The 16541-nt window shown below is 40.5% G+C and overlaps 1 long non-coding RNA gene across 1 annotated transcript in view; it reads left to right on the top strand.

Annotated features, from left to right (window-relative positions):
* The first annotated feature begins 408 nt into the window (after positions 1-408).
* Positions 409-16541, top strand: part of LOC123504328 — a 71260-nt gene continuing 55127 nt past the window's right edge. The window contains exon 1 of the long non-coding RNA XR_006674818.1: positions 409-477. This is a non-coding gene — a long non-coding RNA (uncharacterized LOC123504328). The remainder of the gene's footprint in view (positions 478-16541) is intronic.

Raw genomic sequence — 16541 nt, 5'->3', positions numbered from 1 at the left:
TAGTTTCTAAGCATGATTTGATATATTTTGTAGTGCTTTTCTAGGTGGCAGCAAGAGTCTTTTCTCCTATTGGATCTCTCGTATTTCTGTGTCCCATAGCCCCTCACCGTGCTCTGATTGATGTTCAAGGACTTTCATAAGCCTTTAGTAAGCGTAGAAGTTTCTGTAACTCATAGGTCAGGGTTGAGAAAGCATGATTAATTGTATCTCTCCTTAAAAAAAAAAAAAATATAGACCTATAATCGTAAAAATTCAAGGCAGTCCATTTTACTCTGTTCCTGTTTTAGTGTTGGTGTTTTTACTAGCCACCTCAGAAATATCCAGAACCTCGATATCGCCTCATGCTGAACGGTTATAATCCACACATTTCTTTCTTTGTTACAGACCTGACTCTACCTTCTTTCCTTTAGGTCCTCGCTGCTCCTCTCCATTGAAATGTGAAATCGACACGGAGGCGGCGACGGGAACGTGATGAAGGTACGTGTTGTCCCCTTTCTTCAGATGACAGGGATAGAAAAAGATGAAGAAATATTATAGAGTGATCGATGTGTCAGACAGTTGGCGGTGTGTCATAGGAGAAGGAAGGAGAGACTTGTTTGGTGTGTGTGTGTGTGTGTGTGTGTGTGTGTGTGTGTGTGTGTGTGTGTGTGTGTGTGTGTGTGTGTGTGTGTGTGTGTGTGTGTGTGTGCGCGTTAGAGGGTTGAGGGGCTTCGAATTATTGCGTACCACGGCTGCATGGAAATGTGGAGAGGCTTTGAGCGTGGTAAGACAGTGTGGCTTTGGGTGGGAAAGCCTGGATTCAGGAGCGTTGTGTTTGGCTGGTCTGTTTGTGGTTTGGAGTTCAGGCGAATGTTGTCATGGACGCACCGAAAGAGGCGACAGTATTACCTTGGTGATGTATGGAGATGAAATACATGGGCGCTGTGAGGAATTTGCTTTATGGAGAGAGAAAAAAAGATCGAGTGAAATGGATGGAATGGGGTGTATTACTTAGCTGACCTCCTGTGAATGTTATATAGCTGTTGGATATTATTATTATTTTTTTTAGATATTCCGCGTCTTATTTTCAATTTACTGGAACACCATTATAGTGGAAGTTGTTGGGATTCTCAAGTTTGTATTAATAGCTTTAGTTAAAGTTTAACCCCTTCATTACTGGGACGTATTTTTACCGTGAGTTTTGGGTGTGATTAGACGATTTTATTGACATTAGGAAGGGTCTATGGAGATTAGAAGATTAATAGTCCAGAGTCTTCACTGTTTTGATTCCCACATAAGTTTCTGAAGCTGTACAAAATCACCAAATAGTAATCACAATGAATATAGAAATGTGTCATGGTACTGAAGAGGTTGACAGGGATGCTGCACCGACAACAGAAGGGAAAAGAAACATCTAGATTAGACTGATTACTTTTGTGGCCTTTGGAATGCCTTATGGCTTAATGAAAGGAATATAATCTCTCTCTCTCTCTCTCTCTCTCTCTCTCTCTCTCTCTCTCTCTCTCTCTCTCTCTCTCTCTCTCTCTCTCTCTCTCTCTCTCTCTCTCTCATACGAGTTTTAGTTTCCAAAAAGCAAGGTATCACGCAGCAGAAACCGTTCACCTTTCAGGATTGTTCTGAGCGACTATTTCACTCAAACGATGGCGAAGCTGAATTTCTTCCCTTGCAACTTGTAGAAGGCGGAGAGGCGAACAGAATCTAAGCCAGGATATTGTGAAGTGTGGGGCGTTGAGGACAAGAAGTAAGAGGGATCATTGCAGTGTTCATTGTGGCGATAAATGAGTGGAGTGGTGTCTTTATCGAAGTGGATACCTTATGTAGGTCGAGAGAACTGGGAAAAGAACGTGATGGCAACGATGGCGTGGTGTGGCGATGGTAACTAAGGAACAAAAGAGTTAAAGCTTGCTGGTGGCACTCTGAAAAGAACCATACGGCAGGAATTACGGCTAATTAACCTAATGGCGTGTGAAAAGAGAAAGGGGGAAGAAGAAAACTGCCTGGAAAAAAAAGACCTTGGGTTCCTGTATGGTAGAGCCAGCTGTGAACCACGTGAGGCGGACTGGTTGATGTTGATGGGTCGATAAAGTCAGAGAAATAGGGAATGATGGGATAACGTTGGGCTCCAGGCTAATAGTTCCCCAGCCATTTGGACCAAGAAGGACCCTGCCGCTAAGACCACAACATACAGCAGGGCTAACTTCTTCATCACCTGCTGGAAGGAAAGTTACGTGGAGGAGGGATTATCAAGGCGAGTTTATATATGTAAAGAAGCTTTGTAGGCAATTTGCGCTGCCGTGTAATGCGAAAGTACTCTCTCTCTCTCTCTCTCTCTCTCTCTCTCTCTCTCTCTCTCTCTCTCTCTCTCTCTCTCTCTCTCTCTCTCTCTCTCTCTCTCTCTCTCTCTTTCAGTAGATGAAAATAAGTAATTAGAAACACGGACATAACGAGCACATGAAAACACATCAATAATTTTCACACACACACACACACACACACACACACACACACACACACACACACACACACACACACACACACACACACACACACACACACACACACACACACACACACACACAAACACACACACACAAACAGAGAGAGAGAGAGAGAGAGAGAGAGAGAGAGAGAGAGAGAGAGAGAGAGAGAGAGAGAGAGAGAGGGGGGGGGGGAAGACGTCACAGTCCACCCTTATCTAGATGCTAGTAATGGAGGATTGGGTATTTTGAAACTCCCTAAAGAATTTGGTTCGAGCACGTGTTTGGGTTACAAATGGTCGGCGGGGAGTGGTAGAGGCATGTATGGGGATGCTGCTGCCACTTTGAGTCTTTGTACAATCTCCCTTATGAATAAATGATAGATGTAGACTCTGTAGAGGAACCAGCACTCTCTCCCAGCCAGTGAATCGTGTAGTAAATGCATGGAGTTTCCAGTTTAATACCTTCAATACTGAGACACATTTTTTACCTTGAGTTTGTGTAAGATTAGACCATTTTATTGACATCAGGAAGATTTATGGCCACAGTCTTTACTATTTCAATCACCAAGATGAGTACGCGTCATGATACTCAAGAGGTTAATTTGTTATGGTGTGAGCTGAGAAATGTTAAGGTTATTTATTTATATTTTTTATTGATTTTCTGGAGAGAGGGGCGAGTTAGGAAGCCAGAAACCCTCCTGGCTGGGATGTACGTTCAGTTCAAATAGTTTAAGATTATTTCCAATGCGCTACAATTTTAGGTTTTTTATTATATGTGTTTTGTTTCTGTGTAGTTTGTGGTCAATAAGTCTTTGTTTGTGCATGTATAAGCATAAATAATCCAATTTATAAAGCCACCACGCGACATGGCATTGTTCATATGTCTGGTTCACAAATACATGCACATTTTCATTATCACATTTATTTATTTTTTTTATTTTATTTTTTTTTTATCGTAGGTGTTCTGTTAACCTCTTCAATACTAAGACGCATTTTTACCTTCATTTTTGGGTATATTTACACGATTTTATTTGCATTAAGAAGGGTCTATGGAGGTCAAAAGATTAATGGCCACAATCTTTACTATTTCAATCCCCCACATAAATTTCTGAAGTTGTATAAAATCACCAAATAGTAGCAGAGTGAATATGGAAACGTGTCATAATACAGAAGGTGCTAAAAATGTAAACAGTGTACCTCACCACCTGCAGGAGCCTGGTCGATCTTGCTTGTTGTATATTTCTCCCACTAATGTCCGCTCTAACATTCATTATTTCACGTCCTTCAGTGGTAATCTCCGGAATAAGCCGTCACTTCATTCTAGCGCCGTCGCATTCTTTGTTGTTTTTCAAGAGGACAACAAGAGCCTTACATTTTTAGGGCTGGAGAAACCTTGATTTTTTCTATTCTTTTCTTGTATTTTATTCTTGAGAGACGAGATTGCCAGATTTACTTTTCTAAATTTCCCGTGTAATCCTTGTCGCGTCTCTCTTTCCTGCAAAATTCACACAGATAATTTCTCTTGGCTGAAGGGGAAAGATACTGTAATATCGTGTTATTTTAGCGTGAGTGGCGCTACTTTATGGCAGTTTATTGCTTCAAAGAGGAATAAATTTGAAAGACATTAGCGAACTCAACATTAAAAAACCTACGTGCATTAATCCTATAAATATTTAAGTTGAATTACGTAGTTTGGATGAGTGCTACATACTTTTCACGCAGGTTGTCGACATAGGTGTTGTAGATCATGTTATGAGAGATTCATAATGCACTTTCCTATTGTCCATTCAAGGTTATGGATTGAATTGAACATGAGCACGATTCATTTGTCTTCGGTGCTTCAGTGATATCTTGAGAGGCGTTTCTAACAGGGTGGTAGGTACACTGCATAACTTTTCCTACTACCCTCAACCCCTTCAGTACCATGACGCATTTCCATATTCATTGCACTTACTATTTCGTGATTTTATACAGCCTCAGAAACTTATGTGTGGGATTAAAATAGTGAAGACTGGCCATTAAGCTTCTGACCTCCAGATACCCTTCCTAATGTCAACAGAATGGTCTAATCATACACAAATGTCAAGGTAGAAATGTGTCCCAGTATTGAAGTGGTTAATCATTTCAGTTGCCTCTATTAAGCATTGTGATGGGAAGTAGACATGAGTATAGCTTACGTACGTTTTTAATTTCTTTTGATTTATCCGTGCATTTGTTGGGATAATAGTAATGGAAGGTTATAATATATTCTGAAGTTGAAGACCATTAAACTTTAATAAGCTTTGCAAAATACCGTGCAAAGTATATGGTGATGTGTATATCCTATGACTTTAACCCTTATGATGATTTTTATCCTCACTTCTCAGTCTTAGGTTGTTGGATAGCATGTTAATCTCTAAACACTCCAACCTTCAGTGTATGTAGCATTTCGCAGTCTATTTCTGTCCTCATGCAATTTTGTTATTCATCGGCAGTGTATTAGCAAGAAGTTGTTTTGTATTTGACGATTTTGCGTGACTACATTCAATAATATTCCTTAAAGGTAGTCAAGTAGTTGTCATTACATTACTGACTCACTCGAGACAACCAGAAAAATAGAGAGAGGGAGAGGGAAAGAGAGAGGGTCCGTACCTTGGGTTACTTAGTCTCACTTTGGGCATTCTATTTATATCAGCAAGTGTAGCCAACAGTCGTGTAGGGAATTGAATACTCTGAGACATGAAACTGCGTGCCTTGTAATGTGAGTTTGTGTGTGTTTGAGCAAGTTCATCTTCGTTTGGGATAATGAAAACCGTCTGAGTCGAGAAGCAGTCGTTTTGGAAAGAGTTGATTGACATGTGTGTACTTCTGGAGAGTGACCGTGCCTCGTCTCGTCTCGTCCCCCTCGGTGCCTGGCGGGGCGTGCTGCCTTGATCAACACGATGGTCGCTACATATTTGTGGACAAACATCTGCTTCGCTTATTTGGGTTTGTTGATGTTTGTTGTTCTGCTTAATGGCGACGGTCAACATGGAGGGCCCAGAGCAACCCTTTCCTTGGCGTTCCTCCTTCTCCTTCTCCACCTTCCTACTCTTTCCTCCTCCTTCCCCTTCCTGTTCTTCCTCATCTTTCTCATCCACCTACACGTATTCCCTTATAAGCACAAACATGGACATCTGCGCATATAAACACACACACACACACACACACACACACACACACACACACACACACACACACACACACACACACACACACACACACACACACACACACACACAGTAGCAGCAGCAAACAAAGATGTACTCACTCACACATACAGAGATAGAAATGTTAATTGTACACACGCTACTGTTCCTCCGCTGTTGTACACACATTCGCTTTCTCATTAGTATTTTCTGGTAATTAGGTATATATGTGTGTATATGTGTGTGTTTGTGTCTATTGGCGGGTGTTGGTGGGTATGATGGTCTTATATACATACACGTAATAAAGGAATAAAACTGAAAGGAATAGTCATGTTTGCTTAGGTTCAAGATTTAATCAGTCATTTTGTTGCTGTTTGTTTATCCTGAATAGAAACATATTTATAAACGTTTCATTTAATCCTGAATAGCAATATTTTTACCTCCTTTGACTTTGCTCCTTTTATTTTACGTTCTTTCCTCCGTTCATGCATCACTAACATACATATCATTTTTACATGCTTATATCATATTTATTCGACAAGTGCAATGGTCTTAACTTTTCAGCTTCTTCAGTTCGCTATTAGTATTTTCTTTCTTCATGAAACATCTTAACACGTATTTCATTCTTACGTAGATGAGATATTTAACACCTTGAGTACCATGACGCGTTTCTATATTCATTCTCCTTAATATTAGATGGTTTTATACATCTTTACAAACTTATATGGGGGATTAAAGTAGTGAAGACTGTAGCCATTAATCTTCTGACCTCCATAGACCCTTGCTAATGTCAATAAAATGGTTTTATCGTACACAAATCTCAAGTTAAAAATGTGTCCTAGTATTGTAGAGGTTAATGGACTAATGCAGTATTCCCTTCCTTCTCATCCCATTCTCCCCATATACCCAGACTCCATGACACTGTTAGTATATTCTCTGTATGAAGCATCCTAACACGTATTTCATTCTTACACATATGAGTTATTTAATGAACTAATGCAATATTCACTTCATTCTCTTCCCACCCTCTCCATGTGCCCAGACTCCATGACCAGTTCACTGTTAGTATTTTCTCTCCATGAAACATCCTAACATGTATTTCATTCTCACGCAGAGATATTTAAAGGGCAAGTGCAATATTCCCGTTCTTCTCTTCCCACTCTCTCCTCGTATCCAAACTCCGTGACCTGAATGACCTGAACCAAACAGACATTGATTACTTTGAGAACTTTGAGCGACACGGGCGGCTCGGTACCGGGGCCAGGGCAAGACAGCGAGCAATGATTTAACTGGCAACAAAAAATAGATAATGAGTTCATTTGTATGCAGGTGGTAATCTGCACATAAACGAACATGACAAACTAATACCGGTAGCAACAGCCCGGTGTTCATAAGGCACGTCTGCTAAAGGTTATTTCAGCGTTGCCCCGAGGAGATTTCAGGTACAAGGTTAACTTCTTCAATACTGGGACACATTTTTACTTCGAGATTTTTGTACGATTATACCGCTTTATTTTACGTTAGGAAGTGTTTATAGAGGTCAGAAGATTGTTGGCCTGAGTCTCCACTAATTTAATCCCCACATAAGTTTCTGAAGCTGTATATACTCACCAAATAGTATGCGGAATAAATATGAAAACGATTCCTGGTACTTAGTGGGTTAAGGCGTGTCTGGTAAGGTTTTCTCCCAGTGTCGCTGCTAAGAGAGGGCTGACGTGCGCGGCGTGTCAGTGAGCGATCCTAAATGAGTGGTATGAACTGTCAGGTAAACGCTATACTTCCATCGCTAAGATAATCAACATTAAGTGAAACAGAACTGACCAGACATTGAACTCATAACTCAGGGCATGATATTTACCTGACTACCATCTAAATTCGCCAACTGTTTTCCCGCACGAGTTTATACACCATTCAATTACCTTTTTGTTATTGTTTTCTCCCTGCAAGTGTTCGAGCTTCACAGAATTCTACGCGTTCCTTTCCTTTTCCAAAATTTAATCATCGTTGCTCTTGCTTCCCTTCCCCCTCTGTTATCGTCTTAATTTTTGTTAATTTCACCAGCCCGGAAAGTTGTGATTAAAGAGGCACTCGTGGCAATTTACCTTCACCATTTTATGCAGCAGGTAATCAAACAAATTTATTCTCACCATTTTATCTTGAGCAGCACACGCATTTGCATTCCATAAATCATTTGGAATAAGAGAAAAGTAACTGTAGTTTATTCGTACACGTATTGATTGTTGAGGATAGCATAGGAAGAACAGTTACCAGGAGACATGTTTATTAAAGAATTAGTGAAATGAGTAATGCATGTCACGAAGTATGCTGACCAGTACGAGATAGGAAAACTGATCCTTCTCACTGATCTCGCTGCTGGACCCGTTATTGAAAGTAAACACATGGAGAATTCAGTCATTTAGGGAGTAAAATAGTAAGAAATTGTATGTTATCGGCTTAACTTAATGTAAAAGACCAAAAGAGATTGTTCATTTTCTATACTCCACGTAAAAAAAAACTCTTCCATCTATGTTATTTCAAGTGCTGGTGGACGCATTTGACATTCCGGTCGTGTAATTTATCAAGAATATCTGATAACCAAAGTATAAATTACCAAATATAGGTGCACGTGGGCGTTTTACTTTCAGGCAGCTTTACACGTTCCTCCAGTTGTCAAACACATTATTTTCAATCAGTCAGATAAGTGAAAGTCTTATAAGGTACACTTTTCTTAGAGCTAGTGAACAAAATGAGAAGGTTGAGCTCTTTATTTGCATCAATATAAAAGAAATCTATACGCGTCTGTGTACTTTGTCTTACGCAACCCGCTCTCCATTTTCTGAACCTTTCTCCTGACTAAGTTATCTGGCGTCTTGCCAGTCGCGGCCTCCCTCTCATTTAATGAATCAGAAATAAAAATTCTGCAGCCAGCGTAATTTGTTTTATGTAGCGGTTGACAAGAAAAAAGTTGTGGGCCTCTCCACATCTCCAATATCAGTGTGTGGAGGTCTCAGCGCCAAAGAAATGGAAGGGACGGTAGGTTGCCACTGTTGGGTTCTGTCTGGGATTCATGCGTCCTCTACTACAGATTATGTTGTTCTTGTTGGTTACGCAGATAACGTGATTATGGCCATTGGCTGGCTGATGGAATTACGCCCCTGACCTTACTACTACATGCTGGTGACTCCTCTTCAGGCACAGTAAACCACACAGTTGTCTCAAACGTCAGTGGGCTTCATGGGCCATGCATACCACCTCCGTACATTATTTACATTATTTTGCACTTCAATAGTTTTTGCATCATAAATTTCTGCCAGCACTACGAATGTTAAAACTCCACGTATCCGTAATAACAGATACCTTCTCTGATATCTCTGTTCAGTTTTCTTTTCCCAGCGAGAGTTTCGTGGAAGTGATAGTGTGGTAAGCCGATTTGGCCCTCAGGCTGTACTTTCTCAAACATTTTTACTTTTGGTGTGAGTGAACCAAGTCAGAGTAAAGGGTGCAACGGATTTATTTATCTGAATACCACTTGTGCGTGGGGAAGATATTTCTCTCTCTCTCTCTCTCTCTCTCTCTCTCTCTCTCTCTCTCTCTCTCTCTCTCTCTCTCTCTCTCTCTCTCTCTCTCTCTCTCTCTCTCTCTCTCTCTCTCTCTCTCTCTCTCTCTCTCTCTCTCTCTCTCTCTCTCTCTCTCTCTCTCTCTCTCTCTCTCTCTCTCTCTCTCTCTCTCTCTCTCTCTCTCTCTCTCTCTCTCTCTCTCTCTCTCTCTCTCTCTCTCTCTCTCTCTCATTATAAAAGATGTAAGCGTGCAGTGTTTGCACATTAGCACCTGCTCTGGAACAGGTAGCAGTGTTGAAAATTGCAGTATTATTTACATGGTTGTGCCGCACCACTCGTATAACTTTCATTAATTGAAGCAAAGCCGCCGCTGGTGGTGTGGCGCACGACACTTGGCCGCCCATGAGCTTCATAGCGGAATAATGATAAGCCTACTTTAAAGCCACTGCAATTTGGGTTGCAGGCAACAGTGTAAGTTTTTATTTTTTTTTCATCATCCTAATTCGCAGGATTTCATGATACTTGAACCATTTTCACAAAGTTTTAATTAAAGCTATTCGGCTTAATGACCCATGAGCCAACTCGAGGCTGCAAAGTTACACGAGGAGGCGCCGCATCACTCCGTTCGAGAGATACTGACCAGCGGCGCCACGGTCAGGAGGAGCTGACGTCTGTGGACCTAAGACATGTGGCGTATCGATGGTATAGATACGTGATATAAAAAATGAACTTGTGAGGGCGAAAGAAGTAAGAAAAAACAGTCTGACATACTCTTCAAGTGCTTCTACAGGCGCTATAGGCCATACCATTAAAAAAAAAAAAAAAAATCAGCATCTTAGTTATAGTTTCATTGTTACATTTTGCGTCAGTACAGAAATACACCAACAGGAATAAACTTCAGGCATATGAACAATGTTCTTATTCCAGTAAAGCTGTGGCAGTGAACAATAGTGTCCCTCTCAACTCTTTAAAATCGCCAAGTATATGCACGTAATTTTTCTTCCTTAGTGTTTACTTAATGAAATAATCCTCTTACTTCACTTTTTTCTTCTCCATTGCTTGTGTAACGAAATAGCCTCTCATGTTGGTCAAAAGCAACATTGCAAGTTTATTTCCTCGATTTTCAGGTATAAAGAAGGAAAAAAAATAGCTCTCCTCCATAAATTCGTTTTCGTTGACTGAATCGACTAGAGTTTCTGATATACTTGATTCAACAATAGAGAGAGAGAGAGAGAGAGAGAGAGAGAGAGAGAGAGAGAGAGAGAGAGAGAGAGAGAGAGAGAGAGAGAGAGAGAGAGAGAGAAATACCGTTTTCTCGTTATTTCCCAAGAGATGTTGAAGTGGTCATCAATTTTGTAGTTTTATTTTCTATCTAAAATTATAAATAAGTGAATAAGTAAAGAGGGAGGAAAACGCTACCTTGATCGACTCCTGAGCTTGTATAAATAAAAATGACGCATAAAAGAAAGACAGAAAACAAGAAAAAAAAATCATGGAAAAAGAAGAAAGAGTATTGTCGACAGTAGAGCTTTCTTTTGTTGTTGTGAAAGTTGGTAGTGGCAGAGACCAGACCGGCGTCCTCTACCTCTCTAACTAATTCTGTCTTTTCCTTCTCACTGTCCCATTTCCTCTCCTTGTTGCTTTTGGAATGGAACTCGCTACTGCCATAGTCCAATACCCAGAATTCCGTGTCGCTCCACCCCTGCCCTTCCTGTTTACTCAAGTTCTATTTTTGTGAGTTCTTCCTTCCCTCCTTTTCCCTTTTCTATATCTAGCGCTTTTTTTTCAAGATTGTGTACTCTTTTCATTTCTCTTTTGGCGTGCGAGAGTCTCTTCTGGGACCTTTCTTTAGGGTGTATAGACAACTCCCGGACTGACTAGTGCTAGAAAGAGAGGCTTCAATTGAATATACATACATACATACATGCATACATACATACTGTACATACCTGCGGCTGCTGCTGCTGCTGCTGCTACTACTACTACTACTACTACTACTACTACTACTACTACTACTACTACTACTACTACTACTACTACTACTACTACTACTACTACTACTACTACTACTACTACGGCGACCTTCTTCTAATATTGCTACTTTTCCTACTGACACTCCTTTTTTTGAAGATCTACTACTACTACTACTACTACTACTACTACTACTACTACTACTACTACTACTACTACTACTACTACTACTACTACTACTACTACTACTCCTCCTCCTCTTCTCCTCCTCCTCCTCCTCCTCCTCCTCCTCCTCCTCCTCCTCCTCCTCCTCCTCCTCCTCCTCCTCCTCCTCCTCCTCCTACTACTACTACTACTACTACTACTACTACTACTACTATATTTTCTTTCGTGTGTGCGTGTGTCTGTGTGTGCTTTTTCTTTCACTGTGGCGAGGGAGTTAACACTGTAATACACGTGTTGAGTGTTGGCTGCGGGGCAATCCTGAGGCAGCACACAGCCCTCTTCTCACCAACATTGGTAAGGCGGGACGTGGGGCGCCTGGCGAGTACTTTTTTGGGAGCAGAGAAATAAACGCCCACTATTGAACACGAAGCTGATGTTAATGATATTTTGATGTTTTTTTTTTTTTTTTTTTTTTTTTTTTTTTTTTGAGGGTGGCAAAGAATCAATTAATTTTTATTCCAGACTTTTTTTTTTTTGACCTTTTAGGGAACTGGGACTCAAGTAGGCTTTTTTTTTTTATATACATAATCTTTTGTTGCCCTTGTCCGACTTCCCCGCCTGCATAAAAAAAAAAACATTAACTTATTTTTGCAGTAAGATCAAGTGTATATAGATTTTTCTCCCTTTTCATATGAACTGTAATTGATTCTGGAACGAGATTATTATTGATTCATATCTTCCTTGTCTTTGATCAATAATACAGTCCTTTCCACATGTTAAGGTCACGGTGATTTCCATTTATTTAGATGCTTATATGAAACTCGCTGAATAAAGAACCATTTCATATTCCTCTCACTTGTTCCTTGGCCTTGGTCAGCACACACAGCACATATTCCTTCCTCACACTCTAAAATGGCAGTAATCACGGCACTTCAGGAACACTCACTCTTTGTTCTTCCATCTGAGATCAATTTAAAATGCGTCATATTCATTCATTATCTAGAGTTGTGCAATGGTGTAGATATTTTTTTAATGGTTCAATGAATATATTATTATCGTAGTTTTGCAATGTTTTTCGTGGTAGTCTTGCCTTCAGTCTTCCTGCCAAGGCTGATTCAGTAGCGTCTGTGGTCCGCGACAGGATATGAAGAGGCGGGTGGGTGACCTCACCAGCCAGGCGTCCACTGGTGGCCTCGCTCCTGGCTTGCTTGCCGGACGCTGTGGAGGCATTTGGACGACAAAGGTTCAGGGTATATGCTGGAGAGATTTACGATTTCAAGCACTTTTAACACCTTATTATACCCAGTATGAAAATATAAAGTCGCAATAGGTATATCTAAGCAGCGCATTCTAAGCTAAAAGAAAATAAATGAAAGAATGAAGAAACATATGAGATGTTACACTCTCAACACAAATGGGTGCAGAAAGGGTGTACGAAGGGTGTTTTTAGTGATTAAATAGTGTTACCCTTATTCTACCCTTACAAATGTACCCTTTTCTGAATCTCAGAGTAGCCTTTCTGAATCCCAAATTTACCCTTTTCGAATCCCTAATGTACTCTTATAAAAGAAACTCTCCTTGCACTACTTGGATATGTATCAAGACTACTGGTATTGATTTTCTGGTATGAATATAATATGGACAACAAAAAGGCTGCGCACTAAAGTTTGGGAAAGGGAACCACGTGCAGATGAGAAATATTATTGTGTAAAAATAACACATGAGTAAATCAGAGTTGACTTTGTCGCTCAGAGTTCAACTAATTATTTCATGAGAGTAATTAATTTATCCACGGAAACAGACGGTCGAACACACACACACACACACACACACACACACACACACACACACACACACACACACACACACACACACACACACACACAGTTCATAGATCATACTTTTATTGACCAGATCATGTACATACAGTGAAAATTATTTAACAATATTGATTTGTGGGTCCGACCTAATTCAGTACCATGTAATTCATTATATAGGGAAGAGGATAACAGGTCACAAATGACAACCAAAATACACCAAATTGTAACTAATTATGAGTATATAAGTTCACACACACACACACACACACACACACACACACACACACACACACACACACACACACACACACACACACACACACACACACACACACACACAGAGAGAGAGAGAGAGAGAGAGAGAGAGAGAGAGAGAGAGAGAGAGAGAGAGATGAATGTGAAGAGTATCGAACACCAGCCTCGTCATCTTTACATTTCGCCAATACCTGTGCGTTGCCTCCAAGATGTGACTTAAGGGACGCTGACAGAGGAGAAAAGAAACTCAAATAAAAGAGGTTTCATCTAGCGCGAGGCTCCTGGGTAAAGAAGTTCGCTCCTGAAAACATGAACTCTCAAAGAAACACCGTGCAGAAATACAATACCGCCAAAAGAAAGGGAGACAATTTAGTAATGGCATCGCTAATGTATTGTTTTCATTGATATGTTAATAAAAAGGAACTGAGATCAAATGTGAAACCAGACAATAAGTAATGTTTTTTGCCCACTAGATTATGAAATAAGTTGTTGTTTATTCAAAAGAAGCGTTCAGTATCAATTCAGTTCGTTCAGAGGATATTCAAAGTAATGATCCAGCGTATTCCAAGGCTTGTATACGTAATGAAAATAACAGTATTTCTCGAGTTTCTCTAAGATGTATATTTATCTGATCAGTAAAGCTCGCAGGTAGAAAAAATGTAGGAAGAGAAATATGATAATGAAGTTTTGCCATCCCTAACTTCCTACAAAAAAGAGCAGGGAGTAATGAGGGAGCTGCGACAGAGGGATTCGCTTCAGACTTTCTCGTGTGATACTGTGTCCTAAAAAGTATCCCAGTAACAGGAGGAAACCAATAATAAAGGCAGCAACGAGCACCATCTTTCAAGACATTTGTCCCAGACTTTTACGCATTTAAACATAAAAACATAAAGATAAAAAAAATGACTAAAAACAAGATTGAGAATTAAAAGTTATACCATATGTAGTGGATGAACAGACAATGGATTGGTGAGTGATGGCTTCAGTTGTGGAATATATAGGGATTACTATCCTAGTATTCATGAACATTATCGCTTCTACTTTCACCATGCTGTAATCAACGCTAATATCGCTTTCAATGTTTTCAAGGGTGTTTTCGTGATTATGGTGTGTATCTAGCCTGCATTCTCCATCTACAAAGGAAACACTCGCAGGAATCTAATTAAACATATCTGTATCATCTGTAACCTTTCAAATTCTGTACCGATGAGAGAACAAGCGTTAAACTATACCTACTATTATACTCAGAACAAAGCTGATGTCTAACTAAATGTATATACTACACTGACAGGGCGTGAGGCTTGCTGCACAATCTCTGCGACAAGCAAGACAGGTAACACAAAGGACTGCACCACCATCGCTGTGTCTTTGGCTGGTGTTCCTATATTGCTGCTGCTGCTGCTGGTGCTCTCATCCACGTTGATCCCATCGCGTGGATTGCTCAAGCTGAATTTGCATGCTGAGTGTTTTACATAGTGGGGTTGTTCAAGGTGGGATTCAATTTGCCCTCGCCACACAATGGATAACAGCGAAGTGTGGCTAAGTCTTGGAATTAATAATGCTTTATACATAACCTCCTTTCCGTTTATCGTGATGTATACTTGAAAGATTTATGTATTTATCATTTACGTATTTATTATTTTTGGTTAAATTGGCAAGTAGAAGTGAATAGTTAAGAAAAAAAAAAAGGCTAAATTGGCAAGTAGAAGTGAATAGTTAAGAAAAAAAAAAGGCATTGTCCGTGAAATAGACGATAACAGTTGCTCCTTTTCATTGTCCAACAGACGGCACTTGTTTAACGAAGCGCTCTGTTGAAAGTTTTTAATTATGTCCCGCCATTGTGACATTCTGCAGGAAGTCCTAGAAAGACCTCCAATTCATTACCCCTGAATAGGATGCCAATAAGTTTGAAGTCATTTTTTTGGCGGAGAAAAGCGAAGACATTAAAGTTATTACGTATTACCTTTCACCGGTGCTCTGCGGTGAACCAAGAGGTAGTGTTGAAGGTTAGCGACTGTTGCCTCTCTGCCCCTCCGCTCCTAGGTCACTCGACTGATATTTACTGAGTACGTTTATGCTCTTTGTGCTGTTTGACGCTTTGATGATGGTAAATATGCTTTCATACCTAGGCTTCCCCGCATGCCTACCTTCGCGCTGTCGACCTCTTCTTTTCTGTTTGCTCCCTGCAGAACCACACACACACACACACACACACACACACACACACACACACACACACACACACACATGGAGAGAGAGGGGGGGGAGGAGGAAGAGGGTGTTTGTTTGTGTCTGGATGCGTGTGTGCGTGTGTGTGTGTATGTAAGATGCTTTTCTCCCGTGCATGAGTGGAGCCAAGCCAAGCAATCATAAGGGATTTCCTCGCACAAAGTCAGACTTTCACGCCATCACCAGAGAAAGCCTCAACATTTCCCCATCAATTAGCAAATCATGACGGAAGAGAGCAAAATATTTCACGTTCACTTTTCGAATGAGAATCTGTTATCACGCAAGATTTCCTCCTTAGACTGAAAGCTTTCAAAAACATAATATAGCAGAGAGAGAGAGAGAGAGAGAGAGAGAGAGAGAGAGAGAGAGAGAGAGAGAGAGAGAGAGAGAGAGAGAAGGGTAGGGATTATAGCCTTTTGTTTTGGAATCACAGAGACAAAGGGGAAGGCTATGGGTGCTTGGCCACGGAGATTGGGGCGCTTTATGTAAATTTAATTATCTGGCCGTGTCCCTGTGTACTCACCGCTGCTCCTCTCTGTGTTTACCTTCGCCCTCCACTACTCCCATGCAGAATAATATTAGAGAGAAAAAAATATCTAACCCAGCGCAAACAAGTAGATTCTTTGACTGCAGGAATTGTACTAATAACACTCATTATCGTGTCGAGGGAATTACTTGTGCGTCCCTTCCTTGCTCGCACCTTCATACTAATTAGCGTGATTAAAGGTGGTCTACTTTTAAACACGCGTCCACACCACCACCGATACCTTCTTCATTACTTAGTGAAGGTGAATTACAGGTTTTGCAATGATTTACATGATTATCGTTCCAAATATTCATTATAGTTTACGGTCCAGGTAATGCTGAATCTATTTACTCAGGATTTATCGTTATATTG

Source organism: Portunus trituberculatus, chromosome 15 (genome assembly GCF_017591435.1).
Source record: "Portunus trituberculatus isolate SZX2019 chromosome 15, ASM1759143v1, whole genome shotgun sequence".
NCBI classification, from domain to species: domain Eukaryota; kingdom Metazoa; phylum Arthropoda; class Malacostraca; order Decapoda; family Portunidae; genus Portunus; species Portunus trituberculatus.
Note: the sequence above shows the minus strand (reverse complement) of the source record. Positions and strands in the feature narration are given on the sequence as shown.